The sequence below is a fragment of the Triturus cristatus genome, chromosome 8 (genome assembly GCF_964204655.1).
Source record: "Triturus cristatus chromosome 8, aTriCri1.1, whole genome shotgun sequence".
In the NCBI taxonomy this organism is placed as follows: Eukaryota; Metazoa; Chordata; class Amphibia; order Caudata; family Salamandridae; genus Triturus; species Triturus cristatus.
The window spans coordinates 1534211749-1534226152 of NC_140591.1; the positions used below are offsets into that span (position 1 = coordinate 1534211749).

Here is a 14404-nt window from a genome sequence, read left to right on the forward strand (position 1 = left end):
CGGAATAGTTACGGTCTGCCCATTTTTAAATCAGGTGGGGGGACCGAGGGTTGGGGGGTCGGGTACTCACTCCATCGTGTTTCTGACCGAGTACCCTGCCTGTCAAACTCTAACTCAGGCCCATAGTGTCCAGCCAACATGGAGGCAATCAGTGGCGTAACGCAAAACGATGGGACCCCCCTTTGCAGGCAGTCTCTGATATCTCACAGATATTCATTTGCCTTTGGCTGGATGGGGGCCCTCTGAAGAATTGAAGACCCCCCTCAACTGTTTGCAGCTCCCCCATGCCACCGGGGTCGTAGGGGCCTGTGTTACGTCCCTGGAAGCAGCAACTGTTGGCAAAGCCAAAGGAGGGGTCACCGCACAATATACTGACTCCAAAACAACACACCTGGGCCTCATTATGAGGTCCCTGTTATGGGGTCTTCCTGAAGGTACCAGTGAGTATAGGACCTGGAGTTACGGGGGATTCCTGATAAAACACACATGATGCTGTGTGCGCCTGGTACTTTTTCCATAGAGATCAGTTCAGTACCACCTTTCAAAGGCCAACAAATGAACGCCTTCACTTTAGAATCTGCGTGGGAAAGATTCACCTGGAATCTTGAAAGACTTGTATACGCGAGCACAACTTCGAGTTAAATTTTCACACAAACAACGCCTAGTACATTAACAGGCATCCTGCGTAACTTTTGTACGCAATGGCAGACCTCATGTACAGTTTTCACACAGATGACAGTATTTGTCATGTAATGTAAAGTACTTTGTGTAACACCCAGATTTTTCGTGAAATATATGCATATAATGAGTTGGAAAAATTGTACCAATTCTTCCAGGCTTAGTACAGAGCACAGTTGATGGTGATCAAGTAACTTTACTCTTTCCGCAGTATCTCCGCTGTCAAGGGAAACCGTATTCTCGGTTAGACATAGATTTCAGGTTAGACATAGATTTCATCAAAAATGGGGTTCAGTGTCATTTTATGATTTTAAAAACAGACACATTGATTGGCAGAGGATCTGTAGTCCACTTCATGTGGCAAAATTCTATTTTCTCTGGTGAGGATTCGTATTTCCTGATCCCTTTCCTAGTACTTGTGATGGCGGCACATCACATTAACGGTGATAACACAAACGAACCACTGCATGGCACTGTAAGTCATGGTAGTCAACATCAGAATGATGAAGGGCTGAGACAGCCCGGCTGAGATTTGAACTTGTGGGCTGAAGGTCTCTTTCTCTCTCGCCTTCTATCAGCGATCCAGCCACTGTTAGTCCCCAATCACGGCCACCACTTTGCTTACGTCGGTAATGCCACGGTAAGCCCCCATGAAGTAATGCAGGAATGATGCGTCTGCAGTGTGCCACCTGGGCAGCCCCGGTTTCCTCACCTAAATAATTATGACAGCATCAATAGTTTGTGACGGTAACAATAACAGCATGTGTAGGTGACAGAACAGAATGACTATTGGAAAGATGCCTTGAGCGGCATGTAGTGTTCCAGGGCAAGGCAGGAGCAGGCAGCCGCTGAGGGCTTCACCAGCAGGGGGCGCAGGAGTGCTTCTTGATCATCAAAGTGGCCATATTGCCTGTGGAAGGGCAGATACATTATCACTTCATATAGGCCAGCACGCAGCCTTGCACCGACCGTGGTGGGGTGATTTAATTTGCCTGATACTAGTTTCTTAAACAAACAGAGGTCAATGCAAGGGTGCTGTGTTGGTGTCTAGTTGCCCTGAAGTGGGTTCTAGGCGCTATGATCGGATTCCTTTTGACGTTAGTGAGGTCTCCTGTCTGGAAGCGGCATTTGTGGATGGAGACCACACCTGTAGCACCATGGCACTGGTGAACATGTCCAAGGCCTACCCAGGAACCAGAGCTCGCGGGTGACAGTGAAAGGAGGTGGGTAGCGACCAATGGTTTAACAGGTGCAGTGGCACCGAGGTCCATGACTGTGAAGGGCCCAGTGCACCCCAAATATGGTTCTTTTATGCTACTCAGAAGTGGAATGGGGTGAAGGTGCCTGCCTGCATTGGGTCACACGACAGTGGGTTCAACAGAACGAGTGCGCATTCTGACATCTCAGGGAGCAGAGGGGTGCAGTGGGCATCAGAGGGGTTCTCCAGGTGGCAGAGGGGAGGTTCCTTAAGATACTGGCCCTGTGAGGTGAAGGGAGAGATGATTTCCATAGGTACTCACAGATTTGTTTGCTGCCGTTTTCTGTTTACAGATGTTTGCATAGCAAGACTATCCCACTTCGAGAGGCTTGAACGTCGAGACCACAGCCACCCCGAAGGCACAACTGGGTTTCATTATTAGCTGAAGGTCACCTTAAGCAAGGTCACACCGACTCTCATCCCTTGTCCCCGGAAGGGTCCACCCTTCACATCTGCGGGAGTCTGGGTGTTGGGTTGTAGCTTGAAGCCAAGCTCCCCCGGGACTGGGTCGTGAAAAGCCCCGGGTGTTGGGATGGAAGAGGGGGAGCCACAAAGGTGCAAGAGTGTTTTCTAGCACTTATGCATCTGAAAGCAATAGAATGCAACTGTACCCACACTAGACCACACTATACCAGTGAGACACACAATTGCACCTGGACCTGTCTCTCTGACTGGGGACAGTCTGAGCAGTCTCTTGGGGGAATTCTTGCTGTCTTTGACGTCAGGCGAGAGTGTTTGTTGGAAGGAGACTCTCTGTGTAGCAATGTGCAGGCTGGGGATGGTTATCCTGCTGCAAGGATAGATGTTACCTCCCATGAGCACAAGAGGTAGGCACATCGGGGGCCAGACTTACTCAATGTTAACACAAAGCAACAACCAAAGGTGCTGCGTTGTGTAAGGAGGGGGCAGCAGGGCAACGCCATAGCTACTGAGATATAGTGCTGCTGCTGTCATCTCTAGCGCTGGGTCACACACATGCAGCCTAGTGCCACGCACATTGGCGCCAAGGTGTCTGCGTGAGGCCTAGCATAGGTTTTGCACAAAATACTATGCTATGCTATGGAATAGTTTAAAACTTTCCAAATATTTTATGTGTACTGTACAGTGCAGCGCACATGCAAAGTTTGAAAGTTTAGAGGATAGAGCTTTGTCTCAGAAGCCATGGGTGGTTGCTCGGGAATGCCCATGTACCACCCATTACCACGGTATGCCCCCTTGATGTAAAGTAATTCAAACTAGTGCATAGCGCTACTTTGCATTACTTTAGGGCTACTGAAAAGTAAATCCCAGTTCTACACTCCGTGCCGGTTTGTCTCACTTGATGCAAACCGGACACTGAATGGCTTATTTAAAAGAGGTCTGAGCGTCACTTTTTTTGATGCTCCAGTGGCACAGACCTCTCAATCATATCTATGAGGCGACGCAAAGCCACCCTGCATAGCTTTGCATGGTCTCATAGATATTGAGTAAGGCAAGGCAGCGCTTACTCTGCGTCATGGAGGCGTTCCAACGGCATTACAGTGGGGAATTTTGACACCGCCCCAGATTTACAAAATCACGTAAACCTGGGGCAGTGCCATAACCTTACACCTCCCTAGAGCAGACGTAACGAGGAGAAATGCTTAATTTCCCCTCGTTTATTCCTCTTTCCATGTGTGCTATTCTGCAGCTCACATAGAACAAGGAAAACGGCTCCATGGATTGTTTTTGTGCAGAAAGGTGCCCTTTCCTGCACAAAGCAATCCTGCCAACAATGCAGGCACCCTTGCACCATGGTGCAAGGGTGCCTGCATTGGCGCTAGGCTGTAAATTGTGTGCTGGCGCAGGCAGAAAGGACAGGAATGCAATGTATCTCATAAATACGGTGCATTCCTGCCCTTTCAAATTGGCGTAGGTCAGTGAGGCAAAAAGTCTTGCGACGCTGCCCTACGCCAATATTTTGTTAATGAGATCCTGTGTCTCTATTCTGGGAGGAGGATAGCCCTAAGTGTACCTTAACCACCACCCGACATTCCACACACCCACCAGGGACCTCCGTTCCACCCAACTGGCCATGGCTACCATTCCTCGTATCCGCAAGACCACAGCCAGAGGAAGATCCTTCTCGTACCTCGCAGCAAAGACTTGGAACACCCTGCCTCTCCACCTCAGACAATCACCGTCACTGCCTCAATTCAGGAAGGACTCCAAGACCTTGCTCTTCGACTGAACCACAGCGCCACCGGCAGACCAGCTGTTTCCCCACCATAGCGCCTTGAGACCCTTATGGGTGAGTAGGCGCTCTTTACAAGCAACCTGATTGATTAAGTGGGACTGCAACGCAGTACTATGAAGCAAGACACACATGCTACATTGTCCCTCCTTCCCAGGTATTACCAGTTTTCTCTTCCTGGGTACTAATCAGAAATCACAATAATTTGAGGTACATCCATTGTCCTCCCAAGTCCAGATTTACTCAGCAGGACACTATGTGCTTTTGTGAGCAGAGGCCACGCTCTCATCATTACCAGAAGGAAAATCTCTCAATAGTACTTATTTCAGCTGAAGAAAATGTTCATTTCCTTTCCATCTTCTCCACTGACCCTGTATAATTCTATTATCAGTAGGGCTTAAGACACAGATACAGTAATAAAGATCTCATAGGCTCACGACCTAAAGGACCAATACCATAGTCTCCTGCCATTTTCCATCCGGCTCAAGCTTTGATTGGCTTGGTGTGATGACGTTTGCAGGGCCTGACTGTCCCCTCCCATCAAGAAGATCCCCTCACCGAACCTAACTATTGGTGCTTGGTGGACCCATTTGCATTTAGCTCCACTGCTAATGTACTCATGTTTACCATTCATTGCAATATGTGCCTGGCCGTGATGGTCTCCGTGTTGTAGATACGTCTTGCTCTTCAGATAATTGTTTTATGGTATTTGTAGTTTTTTTAATGCACATTGCACTGGAGGTATCAAAGCGCTTTCCCCCCACATACTCTGTACAAAAGCCCTGCTCATTCTGCTCTGCTCATTCCAGGTCTGGTACCTTCTATAAACAAAACTGTAAAAAGAAATAAAGGGGCATATTAACAAGGGCCTTATCTCCGGGGATAAGATTATCGCCCTATCTACAAGGGGATGCTAACATGCATTAGCGCATGTTAGCACCCGTTTTCCCAACGCCTCGCTTCGCATCTCTAATGAGATGCAAAGTGGGCGTCACTGTGCATACTCCTGACGGACTACCTTGTAAATGATCGCTAAATACACATCGCAATATTTACAAGGTGGCCCTCAGGATTTTAGAAGACGTTAGTTTTTGGCGAAAACCGCGTTTTTCGCCCAAAACTAAAGTCTGCTAAAATCCTGACTTAGCTATACTTACCATTGGGGGTGGATTATACTGATACGACCACAGGGTCGTATCAGCAAGGTTATCGCTGTTTTCAATGGAATATCGCTGAAAAACCAGCGATGTTCCATGGAAAACATCGCTAACGCTGGAATAATTATCGCCATTGCGCTATGCGTTGTTAATACAGCGCTAGCATGGCGATAATTATCAGCAATAGCCGGCGATAAACATTTTCACGCTGAGGGCGGCCAGCGATAAATATCGCTGCCGCTTGGTAATATGCCCCGAAATACTGAAATAAATAAATAAGTGACAGAAGGGGCCTTGTCTTGGTGATCACCAGTGACATTGCTCCTAGGACACCAGGCTGTCTGAGGGTTTCCTTGCCTGTCAAGGTCGACGCTTGCCATGATGAAAGGCTCAGCCGGGCCCGGTCGGGTTTGAATTGGTCGCCGCTGCATTATTTATCAGCCACTTCGAATGTCACTGCATGTGTTCTGTGCAGATCAGACACAAGTCGAATCAACAAGCAGATAATGCAGCTTCGCTTCAAGAAGGAGACCCGGCTACATGTTTTCCCGCCAAAAAAGACTTGGGGAACTAAAACCCTTGTGGGAGTCAATATAATGATAGCATGAAGATGTGTAGTCACTTACCTTGCGACGAGGCTGGAGCCCCACAGCTACGTTAGAGTTCCACGTGCCCCGAAGGGCCAAACTCTCAAAGTTGGGTGGTACCTTTAGAGGGTCAGAAGGTAAGACACCTGCAGTAGGATATGTACCTTAGCAACAAAGCTTGCTGAGTGAGTCCCAACTTCAGGGTCAATGTGTTGCTTTTATTTTGTGATGCTGGGGATGCTGAGTTCTTTCGGTCATCTTCAAAATGGGAGGCTATTATTTCCTCTTACTTTGAGATGCCACTTGTGCCGAGCAAATTGATAATTATTTGCAATTTCTGCACTGTCATTTCCTTGAGCAGTGAATTGTGGCTCCCGCAGTTGGTTTGCTGGCAGTGACACTGAATGTTTCTTAGGTGTTCTCTCGTAGATATGCTCATTTCAGTGCTATCGAGAGTTAATAGCTGCAATTGGCTGAGATGTACCCTATGTGTTGTGTGTCACATTTCAGGGCTGCAGATTGGAGTTTATGTGCGCTGATGTGTTCTGAAGAAGTTGTGGTTGGTGACATTTGGTCTCAACAGTAAGGGCCCGATTACCAGACTGGCGGTCCACGGACTGCCGGACATGTGGGGGCGCGGCGGTGGCGGTCTCCAGATCCCCCAATTACGAGATGGGCAGGTGGACCTCCACAGCCCCGCCGGAGCTGCCAGGGAACCGCCATTCCCTGGTGGTGTTGTGGCGGTCAGGTTGCTGCAATATGCTTGGTGGGACCGCCGCAGTCCCGCCAAACATATTACGAGTTTCCTCTCCGCCGGCATTGTCATGGAGGTTCCTTCTCCATAAACACCGTGGCAGAGAGGAAACAAAGGGGACCCTGCAGGATCCCCTGTGCCTCCTTCGCATGTGGATGCACGCTGAGAGGCACAACACAAGCCCCCTGTGTACATGCACACCAGTTACTGCACCGCAATCGACTTTTCAGTCCATGCCGTGCAGAAACTTTTGTGGGCATTCCCATTGTGGTGCCCATTTTCAGGGCACCATCGTGCGAATGGCAAAGAAAAGCATGCCAGACATGAGAATAACTCGTAATCTGGAGGGCGGTCAAACCACGGCTTTGGTGGTTTGCTGGCGGGGCGGACCCGGTGCAGCACTGCCAAGGTCATAATTGGGCATTAAGTGTTCAAGGCAGTGCAGTGGAATTCCCAGCTGATGTGGGCACATGTTGGTTCTTGCAGTGTTGATGATACAGGATATTTTGTTAGAGTAAAGTCAGGCCTATCTTTTATATAAACAATGCCTGCACTTCTTGTATAGGCTGTTCTGTATAATTTATTGAACTGGACATGTTCCCCTTCCGTGTTTTGATTGTAACTTAACCATAACCCTTTTAAGCCCAGGGGTGATGGGATGGTGGGAGAAGAGCTCCACTGTATGAACTGTGTCATTCATTGATGCCTTGTTCTCATACAGAGACATCCAAGCCCCCAAACTCTGAGAAAACAAGAACTGGCTTAACCAATAGGTCTGCCTTTAATGCTACAACATGCAAACCCAGGCATACACAAATGCTGTTTACATGTGTTAAGACACTGAAGCAAGGCTTATTGGCTTTGTCAATGTTTGTTTCTTCTCAGTTTCATGTTGCACAAAGAACTCTAGGGTAACGTGTTAGGGTTAATTTAGAAGTGGACACTTTGTTGGGTAGTAGCAGGATCTATCACCAAACCTTCCATCATGGAAAGTGTGCACCGCGATGCTCGCTGCTATGAGCCAAGCGGATTCCATCTTTTAAATATGTACATTTGGCCTTCACTGGAAGAGCTTTATTTGGACTTGTCTAGTGTTCAAGTGCATGCACTGATCAAGTGCCAATCTCTTGCACGGAAGTAGTGTTCGTAGGTGAATATAGATTGAGTTGAGCACTAGGCTGCTCTGCATTTAACTCCTGCTCCTTTCTCACACCCCTGGAGAAGTGTTCACAGGTACATATAATGTGAGCAGAGCTGCATAAACCTGGAACACTTTCATGGTCAGCTTCCTCCTGTTTTTAAGAAACCAGGGTTATAGTCCCTGGTAGGAAGTAAAACAAGACATCAGAGGAGAAGGGTAGAGATACTTTAGCTTTATTGCAGCTCTCTGCTATTCCAAAGCCATATTTATGATTCTCATTGCCCTTCTGAGATTGAGCCGCAGTTAAAAAGACATTGAATGTCATTGTAATCATTGGAAAAGGGACCATCGAGCATGCGATGATTATGAGTCCGGTGACATTTAGAAAGGACGGCGTTACTGCCGACCCTTCCCTCTACTGCAAGTCATTCGCTGCCACAGGGAGGAAGGGATCATTTGTGGACCATCTCCGCTGGTGTGTTGACGTCAAAGGTCTGGAGATTTAGGTCAGCTTTACGCTGGTAGACCTTAGTTTAAGAAAATATTCTCAATTTATTAATGGATACCCCAAAGCATTCTCAATACCTCAGTGCATCGGTGGCACCTCCTCTATCTAGACTTCATCCCCTTGACTTTCATATGTAGTTCCACTCTTCGGTCGTGTTCCCTTGGGTTTATTTTCTGTTTTCCCCACAGATTGACTCAATTGTCTGACCTAATGGTTCGATCCCCAGCACCGGAGGCAGATCAGCTCAGCATCATGTGACTCTGGGCAATAGCTCACTTAATCTCCCCGATGGCCCCCAACGGCTTGAGTCCCTTGCTGGGGATAAGTTTGCTCTTTACAAATACCGGGTTATTTATTTGCCTTGGTCTTTTGCTCTGTAAATTCTGAAGAGGATTTGCAAATTGTCCCATCTGCCATCCAAAGTCTGTAGCAAACACCATTGCTTCCTTGTAAGTCAGGTCAGCTCTGAAGATGGTCTTTCCTTTCTTCTCCACCTCCTACATCTAGTAGGAAGCATTGGTGTCACATTCCTCATTCCATCACATGGAATACACCTGGAACTGCATCGCCTGCTGTTTCCAATTGTTCGTAAGTAGGGGAGATGGATAGTACCAGGATGACTCCAACATGTTCAGAGGGTTAGGGTGACACACCTGATTAAATAGTTCTTGAAAATGCCAGTTCCAAACTGATCTTCCAAGTGAAAGCAATCAATCCACCGGTGCCAAGCTATTGTACCCACTCACATGCCGCTGTTCTTGTAAAATCTTCAAGCTAATGGATCAGAATCAGTTAGAATATGGAGCATCCATGCCAAGCCAGATACAAGCATTCACCACCCGAGGCCAAGGTATCCCAGCGTTTGGAGGAGTAAAACACTGAACAATACAATAGCCAGAGGTATCCTATAAAAAGCAGACTCGTGGTTTCATGTGGATCGTTGTGGACACAACAATCCGACAGATCCCTAAAGGATTCCCTTTATTAAGGATGAAAGCCCTAAGCCATCGACATGGCGCAATGCTTCATCGCAGTGCTCCCAGTCGCTGTGGGCGTGGGCGATAACCCTCCGTAGCAGGGAAGCACTTTGGGTGTTTTTTGAGGGCGCTCAATTCTACTTCGTACAGGAGGCCTTTGGTTTAGTTTAGGGTGGTATCCCTGTGTTTTTTAAAGTTTTTTTTTTAAGAGGATTTATATAGCGCTGGCTTCACCCTTGGGTATCGGAGCGCTTTACATTGGAATGACGGTAGTACATGGGTTACAAAACAAACAGTAACGAAATGCAACATTTAGATATGGTAGACTTAAAGAACAAAAATGAAAAACGTATTTTGATTTTGATACAATGTGAAAGGAAAAAGCTATTTACAAAACAACATATGAACGAAATAATGAAAAATTATAAAACAGTAAAAAGGAGCTAGACTCATTTTTTTTGTCCATAGGGAAGGGTTAGGCGAGTGTGGAAGGAAAGGAGGCAAATAGATAGGAGAGAGGTGGAAAGAGGGGGACGCAGGAGGTAGGGATGGGTACGGTAGGAGGTGAGTAGGTGTTGGTAGAGCTGTGCGGCATGAATGGAAACAGAATGATTATGGACCCCAATATTTGTGGAGCAGGTGCATTTTAAGATCATTTTTGAAACTGACGTATGAAGGGTTAAGTCGTTGGTCTTTAGGGAGGGCATTCCAGATGCTGGGGGCCTTACCAGAGAAGGAGCGAGATTGTGCAGCTTTCTTTTTTAGCAGAGGGGGGACGAGGAGGAGAGAGTTAGAGCTTATCATCGGTCGGGCACTGCACGCTTTTTTGAGTTTGTTTGAAAGGTAGAGCGGGGTCTTTTGATGGAGGGCTTTGTGCGTGATCCAGGCTAATTTATAGGCAAATCTGCCTTCAATAGGAAGCCATTTAAGGGTTTTAAAAGCAGGAGAGATGTGGTCAGAACGTTTGCAGTCAGTTGTAAGCCTCGCCGCTAGATTTAGAACAGATTTGGGGGGGCAGGTGAACTTTGGGAGAGCCGGAGAGAAGGGCATTACCATAGTCGTTTTTCGAGAGGACTAGGGATTGTACAACTGATTTGAAATCTTCCACTGGAATGAAGGGTTCGATTTTTTTAAGATGTTGGAGCATAAAAAGTGCTCCCTTTGCAGAGTTTTTTATATGGGAGTTTAGCGTAATTTTACTGATTCGGAGAGTTTAGGGCATTAAGGTCAGAGATCCATGTTTGGATGGGGAGAGGGTTGTTTTTGGGAGAGAAAAGAATGATTTCAGTTTTATTAGGAGTAAGTTTGAGGTGATTGGTATAGAACCAGGTTTGTTCAGGGCAGTGTTAAGGTGCAGTACATCAGAGTGGGATTTAATTTTAGAGTACAGTTGGGTGTCATCTGCATAAAGGTGATAGTTAATACCGGCTTGTTTGAGAATGAGGGTAAGGGGCTCCATGAATAGGTTGAAGAGAGCAGGAGACAGGATAGATCCTTGGGGGACACCGAGGGAGACCGGAGTGGGGCTCGATAGGCAGTTTGGGATTTTCACTTGTTGGGTTCTGTGTTGGAAATAGGAGTTGAACCAGTTGAGGATGGTGCCATTAAGGCCAAACCGAGATTTAAGTGTAGAGAGTAAGGTTGAATGGTTGTGGTACCCTTTCCCGCTTTGTTGTATTTCTTGAAGTAAGCTACTCCCCAAATCAACTTTTTTTAGAAGCAAAGCCAATTTCTGACAGGTTTTAAATAGTGATCACTGTTTTGTTTCTTTCTTTATTGCTTCTGTAGCACAAAGATGCCCAATACATTAAGCTTCGAAGTGCAGGCAAATACAACCCGTGCCAAGGTAACACGGATGAAAGAGATACAGCCGTTTCCCATCACATAAAGTCTGTAAACTGGTCAGAGTGACCCAGGCCCACCAAAGTGCCATGTTCTAGCGTACACCAGAGACAAAGATAAAACTGGACTGAAGCAAATCTGGTATAATGACACGTCAGGGGTGCGAGCTATACTTATTTTGCCGCACGAGGTGCAGTTACTTGAGATAACTAAAACTGGTGAATTTCAGTCTTTTTTTTGTTCATTTGAAGTAGTATGTTTTAACTGATATTTTCACCTAACTATAACATCCCTTTACTTTGTTTTTCATTGCAAAAACATCTATCTATCTATCTATCTATCTATCTATCTATCTATCTATCTATCTATCTATCTATCTATCTATCTGTCTGTCTGTCTGTCTGTCTGTCTGTCTGTCTGTCTGTCTGTCTGTCTGTCTGTCTGTCTGTCTGTCTGTCTGTCTGTCTGTCTGTCTGTCTGTCTGTCGGTCTGTCGGTCTGTCTGTCTGTCTGTCTGTCTGTCTGTCTGTCTGTCTGTCTGTCTGTCTGTCTGTCTGTCTGTCTGTCTGTCTGTCTGTCTGTCTGTCTGTCTGTCTGTCTGTCTGTCTGTCTGTCTGTCTGTCTGTCTGTCTGTCTGTCTGTCTGTCTGTCTGTCTGTCTGTCTGTCTGTCTGTCTGTCTGTCTGTCTGTCTGTCTGTCTGTCTGTCTGTCTGTCTGTCTGTCTGTCTGTCTGTCTGTCTGTCTGTCTGTCTGTCTGTCTGTCTGTCTGTCTGTCGGTCTGTCTGTCTGTCGGTCTGTCGGTCTGTCGGTCTGTCGGTCTGTCTGTCGGTCTGTCTGTCGGTCTGTCTGTCGGTCTGTCGGTCTGTCGGCCTGTCGGTCTGTCGGTCTGTCTGTCTGTCGGTCTGTCGGTCTGTCGGTCTGTCGGTCTGTCTGTCGGTCTGTCTGTCGGTCTGTCTGTCGGTCTGTCGGTCTGTCGGCCTGTCGGTCTGTCGGTCTGTCTGTCTGTCGGTCTGTCTGTCTGTCGGTCTGTCTGTCTGTCGGTCTGTCTGTCTGTCGGTCTGTCTGTCTGTCGGTCTGTCTGTCTGTCGGTCTGTCTGTCTGTCGGTCTGTCTGTCTGTCTGTCTGTCGGTCTGTCTATATATATGTTTTCAGATTTATATTTTTTAGTTCAGGTTATGTCATCAGTAACATTGTGTATGTGAATGAACAAATATTTAAAAGAGGGGGCAATTGAGAAGTTGTTTGTCCAATTAAGGTGTTTAAATACAATGTATGGCCATCATTCCTCAACCCTCATTCACAGAACTGGCACTTACAGTCATTCATACATGCAGGTGGACGTTAGGCTTGCCTAAAAATGCGACCATAATTGGGTTTTTCCTTATGTATGTAATTGTGTTTTTGTAAAGCTCTGCAAACCTCTGAGCATTGGCCTCATAGCACTTTGGATGAGGGATCACACGAGTAGAAATAGCAGTGGTGTCCCAGCGCTGGTGCAGGCAACTCACCCAATCAGGCAACCTGCATTGAATGGCACAGCGGGAGGCAGTACACCAGCTCATATGACCCTGGTGAGGTGCCCAGCCTGACAGAGAAGGGTCCAAGGGCCCAGGTGGGATGGGCAAGCCAGGCTTAAGTGTAGGAGACGTGGTGGGGCAATTACGTTTAGGATAGAGAGGCAACAAAATTGGTGTTCAAAGACGAGGGTCTCTAGGGCGGCCATTGGGGGGATATGAGGCACCCACAAACTTTGTAAGTATTTCCATCCATCCACAGTCGCTTCATCTTTTGCTTGGGCAGGTAGAATTTCTTCAAAAAAGTTTGGAGAGATTGCCAAAACGGGCATGAACATTTAGTCGAAAACACATCGATTTCAGAGTAGGGTTGCCGGGAAGGGAGTTTTCTACTAAAAACATATTTTCGGGGTCGACAATAAAAGGTTACGTGTGTTAATGCACACTTTGCTTAACCTTACTCCTGCAAGTTATCTATTCTTGAGACCACCTTTGAGGTTCAGTAAAATAGTCTTGTGAATCTACAACCAGCGTCGGATTGGTAACGCAGGTACTCGGGCAATGCCCGGTGTCTGAGCTCCAGCTGTGGGCTGCTTTTATGAGCAGGCTGGGAGAGCGATTTGGGTGGTTTCTGCATTGTTAGGATGCCGCCAGCGGCCCAGTGGGTGCCTGAGTGGCCTTTCTGGAGGCAGATGGGCGGCCATTACCTACCTTTTGTGAACGGGCAGAGATGTCACTCCCTTTCTCTCTCTGAGCCAGCCCATTCATATATGCATATTGAGCAGGGGAAGGGGGCCTGAGCAAAAGTGGCATCACTTGTTTTCAGGTGTGTTTCACCAGTGTAAACGAATCCGTACATTTCTGTAACCCTTCCCATCCCCCCTTTTTTATTAAATTTCTCAGAAGCAGTGTTGTGGGGAAAGGCAATATGCAAATGTGGGCCACTTTTTTTTAGAGTGAGCGGGCCGATTTTGAATCCCAATTCAACCATGTCTACAACCCGCTTAGATTTCGACAGGCTCCTATAGATTTTGGTGAAACATTAGGAAGTTGAAAATCTACTCATATTATAGACATAAAGCGCATATTTCTACTTCTCTAAAAAATTATTGAGTTCACACAAAATAGAAGAAACTGCTTTTATAGTAGAAACATTATACTATGTGGTAAGATTTCATAAATGACTATCCCATTGGTAACTCACTTCTCCAAAAAATAGACTCAGTGACCAGGTGAAAAGTTAAAAGGGAAAAGTGTAAACTTTACTCCTGCTTTAGTTGTTTTTTCTCACTCAAGTCGGAAGTTATCGTGTGCAATCACCAGGCTTTAATCATTGAGTCAGAGAGGCACTGCCCTTTTACAACAATTTGCTCCTTTTCACCCAGTAAGACATTTGAATCATCCAACACCCCAATAAAATATGCTTTTCAGATATAAAAAAGGCTCTGCAGGGAAAGGCAGATATGGGTAGAAACAGCAACATTACACGTTTGCGTGTCCACCAACTGAGTGCTCCACTGTCTGTCTACATCGTTAGTTAAGCGCTGAATTTGCCAAAACTTTGAATCTGATTCACACACAGACTTCCAGGGGCCTACACCTTATGGGTGTGTCATCATTTGATCTCATTGTCACACCATCTTATCTGGCAAAACTAGGTCCTTGCTTCTGTGTTGATGGACAAACCATGGGTTTCCATGGCTCAAACTCGATTCTGATCATGCATTTACTTGGGGTCAAGGAACATCACGTTGGATAATCAAAGTGAAAAATACTC

At 46.6% G+C, this 14404-nt stretch overlaps 1 protein-coding gene across 3 annotated transcripts in view; it reads right to left on the reverse strand.

Moving 5' to 3' along the window:
• Positions 1-14404, reverse strand: part of PDE2A (phosphodiesterase 2A) — a 1179840-nt gene that overhangs the window by 616363 nt on the left and 549073 nt on the right. The window lies entirely within an intron of this gene.